The 16,418-nt window shown below is 43.8% G+C and overlaps 1 long non-coding RNA gene across 1 annotated transcript; it reads right to left on the reverse strand.

The window, feature by feature from the left end:
- Positions 1 to 3,100: 3,100 nt before the first annotated feature.
- On the reverse strand, positions 3,101 to 15,394 carry LOC123732330 (uncharacterized). The gene is made up of 3 exons (XR_006763087.1): positions 15,253 to 15,394; positions 3,644 to 3,725; positions 3,101 to 3,205 (listed from the first exon to the last, which is right to left on the reverse strand). It is a non-coding gene; the product is annotated as an uncharacterized lncRNA (long non-coding RNA).
- Positions 15,395 to 16,418: the final 1,024 nt, after the last annotated feature.

Here is a 16,418-nt window from a genome sequence, read left to right on the forward strand (position 1 = left end):
AAGTGTATGGGATGTGTTGTGTGTATGGGATGTGTTTGTGTGTTTGTTAAGTGTATGGGATGTGTTGTGTGTTTGTTAAGTGTATGGGATGTGTTGTGTGTTTGTTAAGTGTATGGGATGTGTTGTGTGTTTGTTAGTGTATGGGATGTGTTGTGTGTATGTTAAGTGTATGGGATGTGTTGTGTGTCTGTTAAGTGTATGGGATGTGTTGTGTGTCTGTTAAGTGTATGGGATGTGTTGTGTGTCTGTTAAGTGTATGGGATGTGTTGTGTGTCTGTTAAGTGTATGGGATGTGTTGTGTGTCTGTTAAGTGTATGGGATGTGTTGTGTGTCTGTTAAGTGTATGGGATGTGTTGTGTGTCTGTTAAGTGTATGGGATGTGTTGTGTGTCTGTTAAGTGTATGGGATGTGTTGTGCGTCTGTTATGTATGGGATGTGTTGTGCGCGTATGTAGGTATGGGATGTGTTGTGCGTATGTTAAGTGTATGGGATGTGTTGTGCGTATGTTAAGTGTATGGGATGTGTTGTGTGTCTGTTTAGTGTATGGGATGTGTTGTGTGTCTGTTAAGTGTATGGGATGTGTTGTGCGTATGTTAAGTGTATGGGATGTGTTGTGTGTATGTTAAGTGTATGGGATGTGTTGTGCGTATGTTAAGTGTATGGGATTGTGTGTGCGTATGTTAAGTGTATGGATGTGTTGTGCGTATGTTAAGTGTATGGGATGTGATGTGTGTATGTTAAGTGTATGGAATGTGTTGTGTGTATGTTAAGTGTATGGGATGTGTTGTGTGTATGTTAAGTGTATGGGATGTGTTGTGTGTATGTTAAGTGTATTTGTTAAGTGTATGGGATGTGTTGTGCGTATGTTAAGTGTATGGGATGTGTTGTGCGTTTGTTAAGTGTATGGGATGTGTTGTGCGTATGTTAAGTGTATGGGATGTGTTGTGCGTATGTTAAGTGTATGGGATGTGTTGTGTGTATGTTAAGTGTATGGGATGTGTTGTGTGTATGTTAAGTGTATGGGATGTGTTGTGCGTTTTGTTAAGTGTATGGGATGTGTTGTGCGTATGTTAAGTGTATTGGATGTGTTGTGTGTATGTTAAGTGTATGGGAAGGTTGTGTGTATGTTAAGTGTTTGGGATGTGTTGTGTGTATGTTAAGTGAATGGGATGTGTTGTGTGTTTGGGATGTGTTGTGTGTTTGTAAGTGTATGGGATGTGTTGTGTGTATGTTAAGTGTATGGGATGTGTTGTGTGTCTGTTAAGTGTATGGGATGTGTTGTGTGTCTGTTAAGTGTATGGGATGTGTGTGTGTCTGTTAAGTGTATGGGATGTGTTGTGTGTATGTTAAGTGTATGGGATGTGTTGTGTGTATGTTAAGTGTATGGGATGTGTTGTGTGTTTGTTAAGTGTATGGGATGTGTTGTGTGTTTGTTAAGTGTATGGGATGTGTTGTGTGTATGTTAAGTGTATGGGATGTGTTGTGTGTATGTTAAGTGTATGGGATGTGTTGTGTGTCTGTTACGTGTATGGGATGTGTTGTGTGTCTGTTAAGGGATGTGTTGTGTGTATGTTAAGTGTGGGATGTGTTGTGTGTTTGTTAAGTGTATGGGATGTGTTGTGTGTATGTTAAGTGTATGGGATGTGTTGTGTGTTTGTTAAGTGTATGGGATGTGTTGTGTGTTTGTTAAGTGTATGGGATGTGTTTGTGTTAAGTGTATGGGATGTGTTGTGTGTATGTTAAGTGTATGGGATGTGTTGTGTTAGTGTATGGGATGTGTTGTGTGATGTATATGGGATGTGTTGTGTGTATGTTATGTGTATGGGATGTGTGTTGTTAAGTGTATGGGATGTGTTGTGTGTTTGTTAAGTGTATGGGATGTGTTGTGTGTTTGTTAAGTGTATGGGATGTGTTGTGTGTTTGTTAAGTGTATGGGATGTGTTGTGTGTCTGTTAAGTGTATGGGATGTGTTGTGTGTCTGTTAAGTGTATGGGATGTGTTGTGTGTCTGTTAAGTGTATGGGATGTGTTGTGTGTCTGTTAAGTGTATGGGATGTGTTGTGTGTCTGTTAAGTGTATGGGATGTGTTGTGTGTCTGTTAAGTGTATGGGATGTGTTGTGTGTCTGTTAAGTGTATGGGATGTGTTGTGTGTCTGTTAAGTGTATGGGATGTGTTGTGTGTCTGTTAAGTGTATGGGATGTGTTGTGTGTCTGTTAAGTGTATGGGATGTGTTGTGCGTATGTTAGTGTATGGGATGTGTTGTGCGTATGTTAAGTGTATGGGATGTGTTGTGCGTATGTTAAGTGTATGGGATGTGTTGTGTGTCTGTTTAGTGTATGGGATGTGTTGTGTGTCTGTTAAGTGTATGGGATGTGTTGTGCGTATGTTAAGTGTATGGGATGTGTTGTGTGTATGTTAAGTGTATGGGATGTGTTGTGCGTATGTTAAGTGTATGGGATGTGTGATGTTATGTTAGGATGTGATGTGTGTATGTTAAGTGTATGGAATGTGTTGTGTGTATGTTAAGTGTATGGGATGGGTGTGTATGTTAAGTGTATTTGTTAAGTGTATGGGATGTGTTGTGCGTATGTTAAGTGTATGGGATGTGTTGTGCGTTTGTTAAGTGTATGGGATGTGTTGTGCGTATGTTAAGTGTATGGGATGTGTTGTGCGTATGTTAAGTGTATGGGATGTGTTGTGTGTATGTTAAGTGTATGGGATGTGTTGTGTGTATGTTAAGTGTATGGGATGTGTTGTGTGTATGTTAAGTGTATGGGATGTGTTGTGTGTATGTTAAGTGTATGGGATGTGTTGTGTGTATGTTAAGTGTATGGGATGTGTTGTGTGTATGTTAAGTGTATGGGATGTGTTGTGTGTATGTTAAGTGTATGGGATGTGTTGTGTGTATGTTAAGTGTATGTATGGGATGTGTTGTGTGAATGCTTCCAACTCCAGCCAGACAGTAAGGATATTGGTCCTGACCCAGCCCTCCCCAGTGCTGGCCTAGCCCCCCCCAGTGCTGGCCTAGCCTCCCCCAGTGCTGGCCTAGCCCCCCCCAGTGCTGGCCTAGCCCCCCCAGTGCTGGCCTAGCCCCCCCAGTCGTACTTGGACTTGATGTTGTTGAAGTTCTTCCCCAGTGAGAGGTGTCGGATGGATCGGTTCTTGGCCAGCCACACCAGCAGAGTGGACAGGTCAGAGTCCAGACCTGGAGGAAACACAAACCAATCATCTAAAGGGCATTCTGGGAGCCAAAGCAGTAACACATCTGATTCAACCAATCAGCTAATCACAGACTTTAAATGAATCATTATATTAGTCGAGTCAGCTGCACTACTGGGTTTGTTGGGCTGGAGAAAAAGACTACACCCAGCCTGGAGATGCTGTCTTAACATTATAGATATAGAGAAGCTAGATAGAGTCTTACCGTTGTCAGAGATGTCCAGACTGGAGATGCTGTCTTAACATTATAGATATAGAGAAGCTAGATATAGTCTTACCGTTGTCAGAGATGTCCAGACTGGAGATGCTGTCTTAACATTATAGATCTAGAGAAGCTAGATAGAGTCTTACCGTTGTCAGAGATGTCCAGACTGGAGATGCTGTCTTAACATTATAGATATAGAGAAGCTAGATAGAGTCTTACCGTTGTCAGAGATGTCCAGACTGGAGATGTTGGGGAGCTCAGCGATGCATCCCTCCAGGATCTGTGACCCCCCGGACCTGAGCTGTCAACAGAGAGACAAGATGAGATATGAGAAACAGAACAGCAGCTTCCCTAGGGCTGGGATAACAATAGATGTATATAGAGAACAGCAGCTTCCCTAGGGCTGGGATAACAATAGATGTAGATAGAGAACAGCAGCTTCCCTAGGGCTGGGATAACAATAGATGTAGATAGAGAACAGCAGCTTCCCTAGGGCTGGGATAACAATAGATGTAGATACAGAACAGCAGCTTCCCTAGGGCTGGGATAACAATAGATGTAGATAGAGAACAGCAGCTTCCCTAGGGCTGGGATAACAATAGATGTAGATAGAGAACAGCAGCTTCCCTAGGGCTGGGATAACAATAGATGTAGCTAGAGAACAGCAGCTTCCCTAGGGCTGGGATAACAATAGATGTGTAGATAGAGAACAGCAGCTTCCCTAGGGCTGGGATAACAATAGATGTAGATACAGAACAGCAGCTTCCCTAGGGCTGGGATAACAATAGATGTAGATAGAGAACAGCAGCTTCCCTAGGGCTGGGATAACAATAGATGTAGATAGAGAACAGCAGCTTCCCTAGGGCTGGGATAACAATAGATGTAGATACAGAACAGCAGCTTCCCTAGGGCTGGGATAACAATAGATGTGTAGATAGAGAACAGCAGCTTCCCTAGGGCTGGAATAACAATAGATGTAGATACAGAACAGCAGCTTCCCTAGGGCTGGGATAACAATAGATGTAGATAGAGAACAGCAGCTTCCCTAGGGCTGGGATAACAATAGATGTAGATAGAGAACAGCAGCTTCCCTAGGGCTGGGATAACAATAGATGTAGATAGAGAACAGCAGCTTCCCTAGGGCTGGGATAACAATAGATGTAGATAGAGAACAGCAGCTTCCCTAGGGCTGGGATAACAATAGATGTAGATAGAGAACAGCAGCTTCCCTAGGGCTGGGATAACAATAGATGTAGCTAGAGAACAGCAGCTTCCCTAGGGCTGGGATAACAATAGATGTGTAGATAGAGAACAGCAGCTTCCCTAGGGCTGGGATAACAATAGATGTAGATACAGAACAGCAGCTTCCCTAGGGCTGGGATAACAATAGATGTAGATAGAGAACAGCAGCTTCCCTAGGGCTGGGATAACAATAGATGTAGATAGAGAACAGCAGCTTCCCTAGGGCTGGGATAACAATAGATGTAGATACAGAACAGCAGCTTCCCTAGGGCTGGGATAACAATAGATGTGTAGATAGAGAACAGCAGCTTCCCTAGGGCTGGGATAACAATAGATGTAGATACAGAACAGCAGCTTCCCTAGGGCTGGGATAACAATAGATGTAGATAGAGAACAGCAGCTTCCCTAGGGCTGGGATAACAATAGATGTAGATAGAGAACAGCAGCTTCCCTAGGGCTGGGATAACAATAGATGTAGATAGAGAACAGCAGCTTCCCTAGGGCTGGGATAACAATAGATGTAGATAGAGAACAGCAGCTTCCCTAGGGCTGGGATAACAATAGATGTAGATAGAGAACAGCAGCTTCCCTAGGGCTGGGACAACAATAGATGTAGATAGAGAACAGCAGCTTCCCTAGGGCTGGGATAACAATAGATGTAGATAGAGAACAGCAGCTTCCCTAGGGCTGGGATAACAATAGATGTAGATAGAGAACAGCAGCTTCCCTAGGGCTGGGATAACAATAGATGTAGATAGAGAACAGCAGCTTCCCTAGGGCTGGGATAACAATAGATGTAGATACAGAACAGCAGCTTCCCTAGGGCTGGGATAACAATAGATGTGTAGATAAAGAGGGAGAACTAAAATGGAGGAAGATACCACACCGTCTATGGTACAACACCACCAACAGACATGTTAGAAAAAGCAGGGAGGGTGAAGCAATACAATGAGATGTTAAAAACATGCCATGTCTGTTTATAATTGAGAAACAGTTTATGAAGGGAATAATGATGGAATAATGATGGAATGATGATGGAATGATGATGGGTGTAACTGAATGACAACACCAGAGAAAGCAGTAAGGAGAAGCTTAGAATTACAGCCAAGAGTTAGCCTGGAATTACAGCCAGGAGTTAGCTGGAATTATAGCCAAGAGTTAGCCTGGAATTACAGCCAGGAGTTAGCTGGAATTATAGCCAGGGGTTAGCCTGGAATTACAGCCAGGAGTTAGCTGGAATTATAGCCAGGAGTTAGCCTGGAATTAGAGCCAGGAGTTAACAGTAGTTATCAGTAATTAGTCAGGGTAATACTTACACAGTGACCAAGCTTAGAGCAGCATTAGGGAGAGAGAACAACACACATCAGAGACATACAGGGACCAGTAGCTAGCTATTAGAGGGAACAACAACACACATCAGAGACATACAGGGACCAGTAGCTAGCTATTAGAGGGAACAACACACATCAGAGATATACAGGGACCAGTAGCTAGCTATTAGAGGGAACAACAACACACATCAGAGACATACAGGGACCAGTAGCTAGCTATTAGAGGGAACAACAACACATATCAGAGACATACAGGGACCAGTAGCTAGCTATTAGAGGGAACAACACACATCAGAGATATACAGGGACCAGTAGCTAGCTATTAGAGGGAACAACAACACACATCAGAGACATACAGGGACCAGTAGCTAGCTATTAGAGGGAACAACAACACATATCAGAGACATACAGGGACCAGTAGCTAGCTATTAGAGGGAACAACACACATCAGAGATATACAGGGACCAGTAGCTAGCTATTAGAGGGAACAACAACACACATCAGAGATATACAGGGACCAGTAGCTAGCTATTAGAGGGAACAACACACATCAGAGACATACAGGGACCAGTAGCTAGCTATTAGATGGAACAACAACACACATCAGAGACATACAGGGACCAGTAGCTAGCTATTAGAGAGAACAACAACACACATCAGAGACATACAGGGACCAGTAGCTAGCTATTAGAGGGAACAACAACACACATCAGAGATATACAGGGACCAGTAGCTAGCTATTAGAGGGAACAACAACACACATCAGAGACATACAGGGACCAGTAGCTAGCTATTAGAGGGAACAACACACATCAGAGACATACAGGGACCAGTAGCTAGCTATTAGAGGATACAACAACACACATCAGAGACATACAGGGACCAGTAGCTAGCTATTAGAGGGAACAACAACACACATCAGAGATATACAGGGACCAGTAGCTAGCTATTAGAGGGAACAACAACACACATCAGAGACATACAGGGACCAGTAGCTAGCTATTAGAGGATACAACAACACACATCAGAGACATACAGGGACCAGTAGCTAGCTATTAGAGGATACAACAACACACATCAGAGACATACAGGGACCAGTAGCTAGCTATTAGAGGGAACAACAACACACATCAGAGATATACAGGGACCAGTAGCTAGCTATTAGAGGATACAACAACACACATCAGAGACATACAGGGACCAGTAGCTAGCTATTAGAGGATACAACAACACACATCAGAGATATACAGGGACCAGTAGCTAGCTATTAGAGGGAACAACAACACACATCAGAGACATACAGGGACCAGTAGCTAGCTATTAGAGGGAACAACAACACACATCAGAGATATACAGGGACCAGTAGCTAGCTATTAGAGGGAACAACAACACACATCAGAGACATACAGGGACCAGTAGCTAGCTATTAGAGGATACAACAACACACATCAGAGACATACAGGGACCAGTAGCTAGCTATTAGAGGATACAACAACACACATCAGAGACATACAGGGACCAGTAGCTAGCTATTAGAGGGAACAACAACACACATCAGAGATATACAGGGACCAGTAGCTAGCTATTAGAGGATACAACAACACACATCAGAGACATACAGGGACCAGTAGCTAGCTATTAGAGGATACAACAACACACATCAGAGATATACAGGGACCAGTAGCTAGCTATTAGAGGGAACAACAACACACATCAGAGACATACAGGGACCAGTAGCTAGCTATTAGAGGATACAACAACACACATCAGAGACATACAGGGACCAGTAGCTAGCTATTAGAGGATACAACAACACACATCAGAGATATACAGGGACCAGTAGCTAGCTATTAGAGGGAACAACACACATCAGAGATATACAGGGACCAGTAGCTAGCTATTAGAGGATACAACACACATCAGAGACATACAGGGACCAGTAGCTAGCTATTAGAGGATACAACAAAACACATCAGAGACATACAGGGACCAGTAGCTAGCTATTAGAGGGAACAACAACACACATCAGAGACATACAGGGACCAGTAGCTAGCTATTAGAGGGAACAACACACATCAGAGACATACAGGGACCAGTAGCTAGCTATTAGAGGGTACAACACACATCAGAGATATACAGGGACCAGTAGCTAGCTATTAGAGGGAAGAACAACACACATCAGAGACATACAGGGACCAGTAGCTAGCTATTAGAGGGAACAACAACACACATCAGAGACATACAGGGACCAGTAGCTAGCTATTAGAGGATACAACAACACACATCAGAGATATACAGGGACCAGTAGCTAGCTATTAGAGGGAACAACAACACACATCAGAGACATACAGGGACCAGTAGCTAGCTATTAGAGGGAACAACACACATCAGAGATATACAGGGACCAGTAGCTAGCTATTAGAGGATACAACACACATCAGAGACATACAGGGACCAGTAGCTAGCTATTAGAGGGAACAACACACATCAGAGATATACAGGGACCAGTAGCTAGCTATTAGAGGGAACAACACACATCAGAGACATACAGGGACCAGTAGCTAGCTATTAGAGGGAACAACACACATCAGAGATATACAGGGACCAGTAGCTAGCTATTAGAGGATACAACACACATCAGAGACATACAGGGACCAGTAGCTAGCTATTAGAGGATACAACAACACACATCAGAGACATACAGGGACCAGTAGCTAGCTATTAGAGGGAACAACAACACACATCAGAGATATACAGGGACCAGTAGCTAGCTATTAGAGGGAACAACAACACACATCAGAGACATACAGGGACCAGTAGCTAGCTATTAGAGGGAACAACAACACACATCAGAGATATACAGGGACCAGTAGCTAGCTATTAGAGGATACAACAACACACATCAGAGATATACAGGGACCAGTAGCTATTAGAGGGAACAACACACATCAGAGACATACAGGGACCAGTAGCTAGCTATTAGAGGATACAACACACATCAGAGACATACAGGGACCAGTAGCTAGCTATTAGAGAGAACAACACACACATCAGAGACATACAGGGACCAGTAGCTAGCTATTAGAGGGAACAACACACATCAGAGACATACAGGGACCAGTAGCTAGCTATTAGAGGATACAACAACACACATCAGAGACATACAGGGACCAGTAGCTAGCTATTAGAGGGAACAACAACACACATCAGAGACATACAGGGACCAGTAGCTAGCTATTAGAGGATACAACAACACACATCAGAGACATACAGGGACCAGTAGCTAGCTATTAGAGGGAACAACAACACACATCAGAGACATACAGGGACCAGTAGCTAGCTATTAGAGGGAACAACACACATCAGAGACATACAGGGACCAGTAGCTAGCTATTAGAGGGTACAACAACACACATCAGAGACATACAGGGACCAGTAGCTAGCTATTAGAGGGAACAACAACACACATCAGAGACATACAGGGACCAGTAGCTAGCTATTAGAGGATACAACACACATCAGAGATATACAGGGACCAGTAGCTAGCTATTAGAGGGTACAACAACACACATCAGAGACATACAGGGACCAGTAGCTAGCTATTAGAGGATACAACAACACACATCAGAGACATACAGGGACCAGTAGCTAGCTATTAGAGGGAACAACAACACACATCAGAGACATACAGGGACCAGTAGCTAGCTATTAGAGGGAACAACACACATCAGAGATATACAGGGACCAGTAGCTAGCTATTAGAGGGTACAACAACACACATCAGAGACATACAGGGACCAGTAGCTAGCTATTAGAGGGAACAACAACACACATCAGAGATATACAGGGACCAGTAGCTAGCTATTAGAGGGAACAACACACATCAGAGACATACAGGGACCAGTAGCTAGCTATTAGAGGGAACAACAACACACATCAGAGACATACAGGGACCAGTAGCTAGCTATTAGAGGGAACAACACACATCAGAGATATACAGGGACCAGTAGCTAGCTATTAGAGGATACAACACACATCAGAGATATACAGGGACCAGTAGCTAGCTATTAGAGGGAACAACAACACACATCAGAGACATACAGGGACCAGTAGCTAGCTATTAGAGGATACAACAACACACATCAGAGATATACAGGGACCAGTAGCTAGCTATTAGAGGGAACAACAACACACATCAGAGACATACAGGGACCAGTAGCTAGCTATTAGAGGGAACAACACACATCAGAGATATACAGGGACCAGTAGCTAGCTATTAGAGGATACAACACACATCAGAGACATACAGGGACCAGTAGCTAGCTATTAGAGAGAACAACACACACATCAGAGACATACAGGGACCAGTAGCTAGCTATTAGAGGGAACAACACACATCAGAGACATACAGGGACCAGTAGCTAGCTATTAGAGGATACAACAACACACATCAGAGACATACAGGGACCAGTAGCTAGCTATTAGAGGGAACAACAACACACATCAGAGACATACAGGGACCAGTAGCTAGCTATTAGAGGATACAACAACACACATCAGAGACATACAGGGACCAGTAGCTAGCTATTAGAGGGAACAACAACACACATCAGAGACATACAGGGACCAGTAGCTAGCTATTAGAGGGAACAACACACATCAGAGACATACAGGGACCAGTAGCTAGCTATTAGAGGGTACAACAACACACATCAGAGACATACAGGGACCAGTAGCTAGCTATTAGAGGGAACAACAACACACATCAGAGACATACAGGGACCAGTAGCTAGCTATTAGAGGATACAACACACATCAGAGATATACAGGGACCAGTAGCTAGCTATTAGAGGGTACAACAACACACATCAGAGACATACAGGGACCAGTAGCTAGCTATTAGAGGATACAACAACACACATCAGAGACATACAGGGACCAGTAGCTAGCTATTAGAGGGAACAACAACACACATCAGAGACATACAGGGACCAGTAGCTAGCTATTAGAGGGAACAACACACATCAGAGATATACAGGGACCAGTAGCTAGCTATTAGAGGGTACAACAACACACATCAGAGACATACAGGGACCAGTAGCTAGCTATTAGAGGGAACAACACACACATCAGAGATATACAGGGACCAGTAGCTAGCTATTAGAGGGAACAACAACACACATCAGAGATATACAGGGACCAGTAGCTAGCTATTAGAGGGCAACAACACACATCAGAGACATACAGGGACCAGTAGCTAGCTATTAGAGGGAACAACAACACACATCAGAGACATACAGGGACCAGTAGCTAGCTATTAGAGGGAACAACACACATCAGAGATATACAGGGACCAGTAGCTAGCTATTAGAGGATACAACACACATCAGAGACATACAGGGACCAGTAGCTAGCTATTAGAGGGAACAACAACACACATCAGAGACATACAGGGACCAGTAGCTAGCTATTAGAGGATACAACAACACACATCAGAGATATACAGGGACCAGTAGCTAGCTATTAGAGGGAACAACAACACACATCACAGATATACAGGGACCAGTAGCTAGCTATTAGAGGATACAACACACATCAGAGACATACAGGGACCAGTAGCTAGCTATTAGAGGGAACAACAACACACATCAGAGACATACAGGGACCAGTAGCTATTAGAGGGAACAACAACACACATCAGAGATATACAGGGACCAGTAGCTAGCTATTAGAGGGTACAACAACACACATCAGAGACATACAGGGACCAGTAGCTATTAGAGGGAACAACAACACACATCAGAGATATACAGGGACCAGTAGCTAGCTATTAGAGGGTACAACACACATCAGAGACATACAGGGACCAGTAGCTAGCTATTAGAGGGAACAACAACACACATCAGAGACATACAGGGACCAGTAGCTATTAGAGGGAACAACAACACACATCAGAGATATACAGGGACCAGTAGCTAGCTATTAGAGGGAACAACACACATCAGAGACATACAGGGACCAGTAGCTAGCTATTAGAGGATACAACAACACACATCAGAGATATACAGGGACCAGTAGCTAGCTATTAGAGGGAACAAACACACATCAGAGATATACAGGGACCAGTAGCTAGCTATTAGAGGGAACAACACACATCAGAGACATACAGGGACCAGTAGCTAGCTATTAGAGGATACAACAACACACATCAGAGATATACAGGGACCAGTAGCTAGCTATTAGAGGGAACAACAACACACATCAGAGACATACAGGGACCAGTAGCTAGCTATTAGAGGGAACAACAACACACATCAGAGATATACAGGGACCAGTAGCTAGCTATTAGAGGGAACAACACACATCAGAGACATACAGGGACCAGTAGCTATTAGAGGGAACAACAACACACATCAGAGATATACAGGGACCAGTAGCTAGCTATTAGAGGATACAACAACACACATCAGAGACATACAGGGACCAGTAGCTAGCTATTAGAGGGAACAACACACATCAGAGACATACAGGGACCAGTAGCTAGCTATTAGAGGGAACAACAACACACATCAGAGACATACAGGGACCAGTAGCTAGCTATTAGAGGATACAACAACACACATCAGAGACATACAGGGACCAGTAGCTAGCTATTAGAGGGAACAACACACATCAGAGACATACAGGGACCAGTAGCTAGCTATTAGAGGGTACAACAACACACATCAGAGACATACAGGGACCAGTAGCTAGCTATTAGAGGGAACAACACACATCAGAGATATACAGGGACCAGTAGCTAGCTATTAGAGGATACAACAACACACATCAGAGACATACAGGGACCAGTAGCTAGCTATTAGAGGGTACAACAACACACATCAGAGACATACAGGGACCAGTAGCTAGCTATTAGAGGATACAACACACATCAGAGATATACAGGGACCAGTAGCTATTAGAGGGAACAACAACACACATCAGAGACATACAGGGACCAGTAGCTAGCTATTAGAGGGAACAACAACACACATCAGAGACATACAGGGACCAGTAGCTAGCTATTAGAGGATACAACAACACACATCAGAGACATACAGGGACCAGTAGCTAGCTATTAGAGGGAACAACAACACACATCAGAGACATACAGGGACCAGTAGCTAGCTATTAGAGGGAACAACAACACACATCAGAGACATACAGGGACCAGTAGCTAGCTATTAGAGGGAACAAAACACACATCAGAGACATACAGGGACCAGTAGCTAGCTATTAGAGGAAACAACACACATCAGAGACATACAGGGACCAGTAGCTAGCTATTAGAGGGAAGAACAACACACATCAGAGACATACAGGGACCAGTAGCTAGCTATTAGAGGAAGTACAACAACAGGACACATCAGAGACATACAGGGACCAGTAGCTAGCTATTAGAGGGAACAACAACAGGACACATCAGAGACATACAGGGACCAGTAGCTAGCTATTAGAGGGAACAACACACATCAGAGACATACAGGGACCAGTAGCTAGCTATTAGAGGGAACAACAACACACATCAGAGACATACAGGGACCAGTAGCTAGCTATTAGAGGGAACAACACACATCAGAGACATACAGGGACCAGTAGCTAGCTATTAGAGGGTACAACAACACACATCAGAGACATACAGGGACCAGTAGCTAGCTATTAGAGGGAACAACAACACACATCAGAGACATACAGGGACCAGTAGCTAGCTATTAGAGGGAACAACAACAGGACACATCAGAGACATACAGGGACCAGTAGCTAGCTATTAGAGGGAACAACAACACACATCAGAGACATACAGGGACCAGTAGCTAGCTATTAGAGGGAACAACAACAGGACACATCAGAGACATACAGGGACCAGTAGCTAGCTATTAGAGGGAACAACACACATCAGAGACATACAGGGACCAGTAGCTAGCTATTAGAGGGAACAACACACATCAGAGACATACAGGGACCAGTAGCTAGCTTTTAGAGGGAACAACACACATCAGAGATATACAGGGACCAGTAGCTATTAGAGGGTACAATCCTCTGGCTAGATCATCCACATACAATTAGACAAGAGTATTTATCCCAAATGGCACCCTATTACCTATGTAGTGAACTACTTTTGACCATGGCCTATTGGGTTGCGGTCAAAAGTAGTGCACACATAGGTAATAGGGTGCAATTTGGGAATCAGCAAGAACACATATAGTACTGTAGCACACAGTGAGACTGCTTCAAACCAATGGTTCATTATTACACCCACAAAGACTGAAAGGCAAGAGATAATTCAGTAGCTCAACAGCGGTTTAACATTTGAAATGATTTTGCTGACTGTGGATCCTGCTGCAGTGGTATTCAATGAATCTGTGGAAAGACATCTTTATTAGATTAGGGCATGGGGGTGAGAGAGAGAGTGTGTGTGTGTGTGTTTTCTGTGCATGCATGTGTGTGAGTGCGTGACATAATTAGCCTTTTCTATTCCATCTCCTTCCTGTTCCTCTCTTCTCTCTCTCGCTTCGCCAAGTGATCCATTATATAGAGTTCTAGTGGACCCATCAGGTATACTTGGAGAGGAGGAGGCTAGAACAGCAGTGCTATGGGATGTTCACTCCAAGAACCATCAAGGCCAAAGATAGAATTCTTAAACTGACGAAGAAGAACGTTCAGCTAAATGTCACATATCTGGACCAAGAACAAGAGATGGATTGTTGCTTTAGCAGATCTGCCAAGGTTTTTAATGTTAATATAGGACAATAGTACTATAGTGAAGAGACCATTGATGATAGTACTATAGTAGTACTATAGTGAAGAGACCACTTTTCCTCTGTCGTTATCTCACGCCGACTAATAAAGTTGTCTTTCATATCTATTTCCACAACTGGAAGGCTAAAACATCGGGTTTACATGTCTTGCTAAAGGGCCTAAAAACAATCATCTTTGTTCTTTGACAAAACAGTAATTTTACAGATCTGTGAAAAGGGGGGAGGGAATTCTCTCTCTGTGTTCTTACCTCACAGCAGCTGAGGTATAAAGACACTTCCTTTAGCCTCTCTGTGTTCTTACCTCATAGTGCAGCTGAGGTATAAAGAAACTTCCTTTAGCCTCTCTGTGTTCCTACCTCACAGCAGCTGAGGTCCAAAGACACTCCCTTTAGCCTCGGCTCTTACCTCACAGCAGCTGAGGTATAAAGACACTTCCTTTAGCCCTCTGTGTTCTTACCTCACAGCAGCTGAGGTCTAAAGACACTTCCTTTAGCCTCTCTGTGTTCTTACCTCACAGCAGCTGAGGTATAAAGACACTTCCTTTAGCCTCTCTGTGTTCTTACCTCACAGCAGCTGAGGTATAAATACACTTCCTTTAGCCTCTCTGTGTTCTTACCTCACAGCAGTGGAGGTATAAAGACACTTCCTTTAGCCTCTCTGTATTCTTACCTCACAGCAGCTGAGGTATAAAGACACTTCCTTTAGCCTCTGTGTTCTTACCTCACAGCAGCTGAGGTATAAAGACACTCCTTTAGCCTCTCTGTGTTCTTACCTCACAGCAGCTGAGGTATAAAGACACTTCCTTTAGCCTCTGTGTTCTTACCTCACAGCAGCTGAGGTATAAAGACACTTCCTTTAGCCTCTCTGTGTTCTTACCTCACAGCAGCTGAGGTCTAAAGACACTCCTTTAGCCTCTCTGTGTTCTTACCTCACAGCAGCTGAGGTATAAAGACACTTCCTTTAGCCTCTCTGTGTTCTTACCTCACAGCAGCTGAGGTATAAATACACTTCCTTTAGCCTCTCTGTGTTCTTACCTCACAGCAGCTGAGGGTATAAAGACACTTCCTTTAGCCTCTTGTGTTTCTTACCTCACAGCAGCTGAGGTCTGAAAGACACTTCCTTTAGCCTCTCTCTGTAGTTCTTACCTCACAGCAGCTGAGTGTATAAAGACACTTCCTTTAGCTCCTCTCTGTGTTCTTGTATCCTCACAGCAGCTGAGGTATAAAGCACTTCCTTTAGCCCTCTGTGTTCTTACCTCACAGCAGCTGAGGTATAAAGACACTTCCCTTTAGCCTCCTCTGTGTTCTGAACTCACAGCAGCTGAGGTCTAAAGACACTTTTTGAAGTCCTCTTCTGTATTCTTACCTCACAGCAGCTGAGGTCTAAAGACACTTCCTTTAGCCTCTCTCTGTGTTCGAGGCCCCTCAGCAGCTGAGGTATAAAGACACTTCCTTTAGCCTCTCTGTGTTCTTTACCTCACAGCAGCTGAGGGTATAAAGACACTTCCTTTAGCCTCTCTGTGTTCTTACCTCTACAGCAGTGGAGGTCTAAAGACACTTCCTTTAGCCTCTCTGTGGTTCTTACCTCACAGCAGCTGAGGTATAAAGACACTTCCTTTAGCCT

Source organism: Salmo salar, unplaced genomic scaffold, assembly GCF_905237065.1.
Source record: "Salmo salar unplaced genomic scaffold, Ssal_v3.1, whole genome shotgun sequence".
In the NCBI taxonomy this organism is placed as follows: domain Eukaryota; kingdom Metazoa; phylum Chordata; class Actinopteri; order Salmoniformes; family Salmonidae; genus Salmo; species Salmo salar.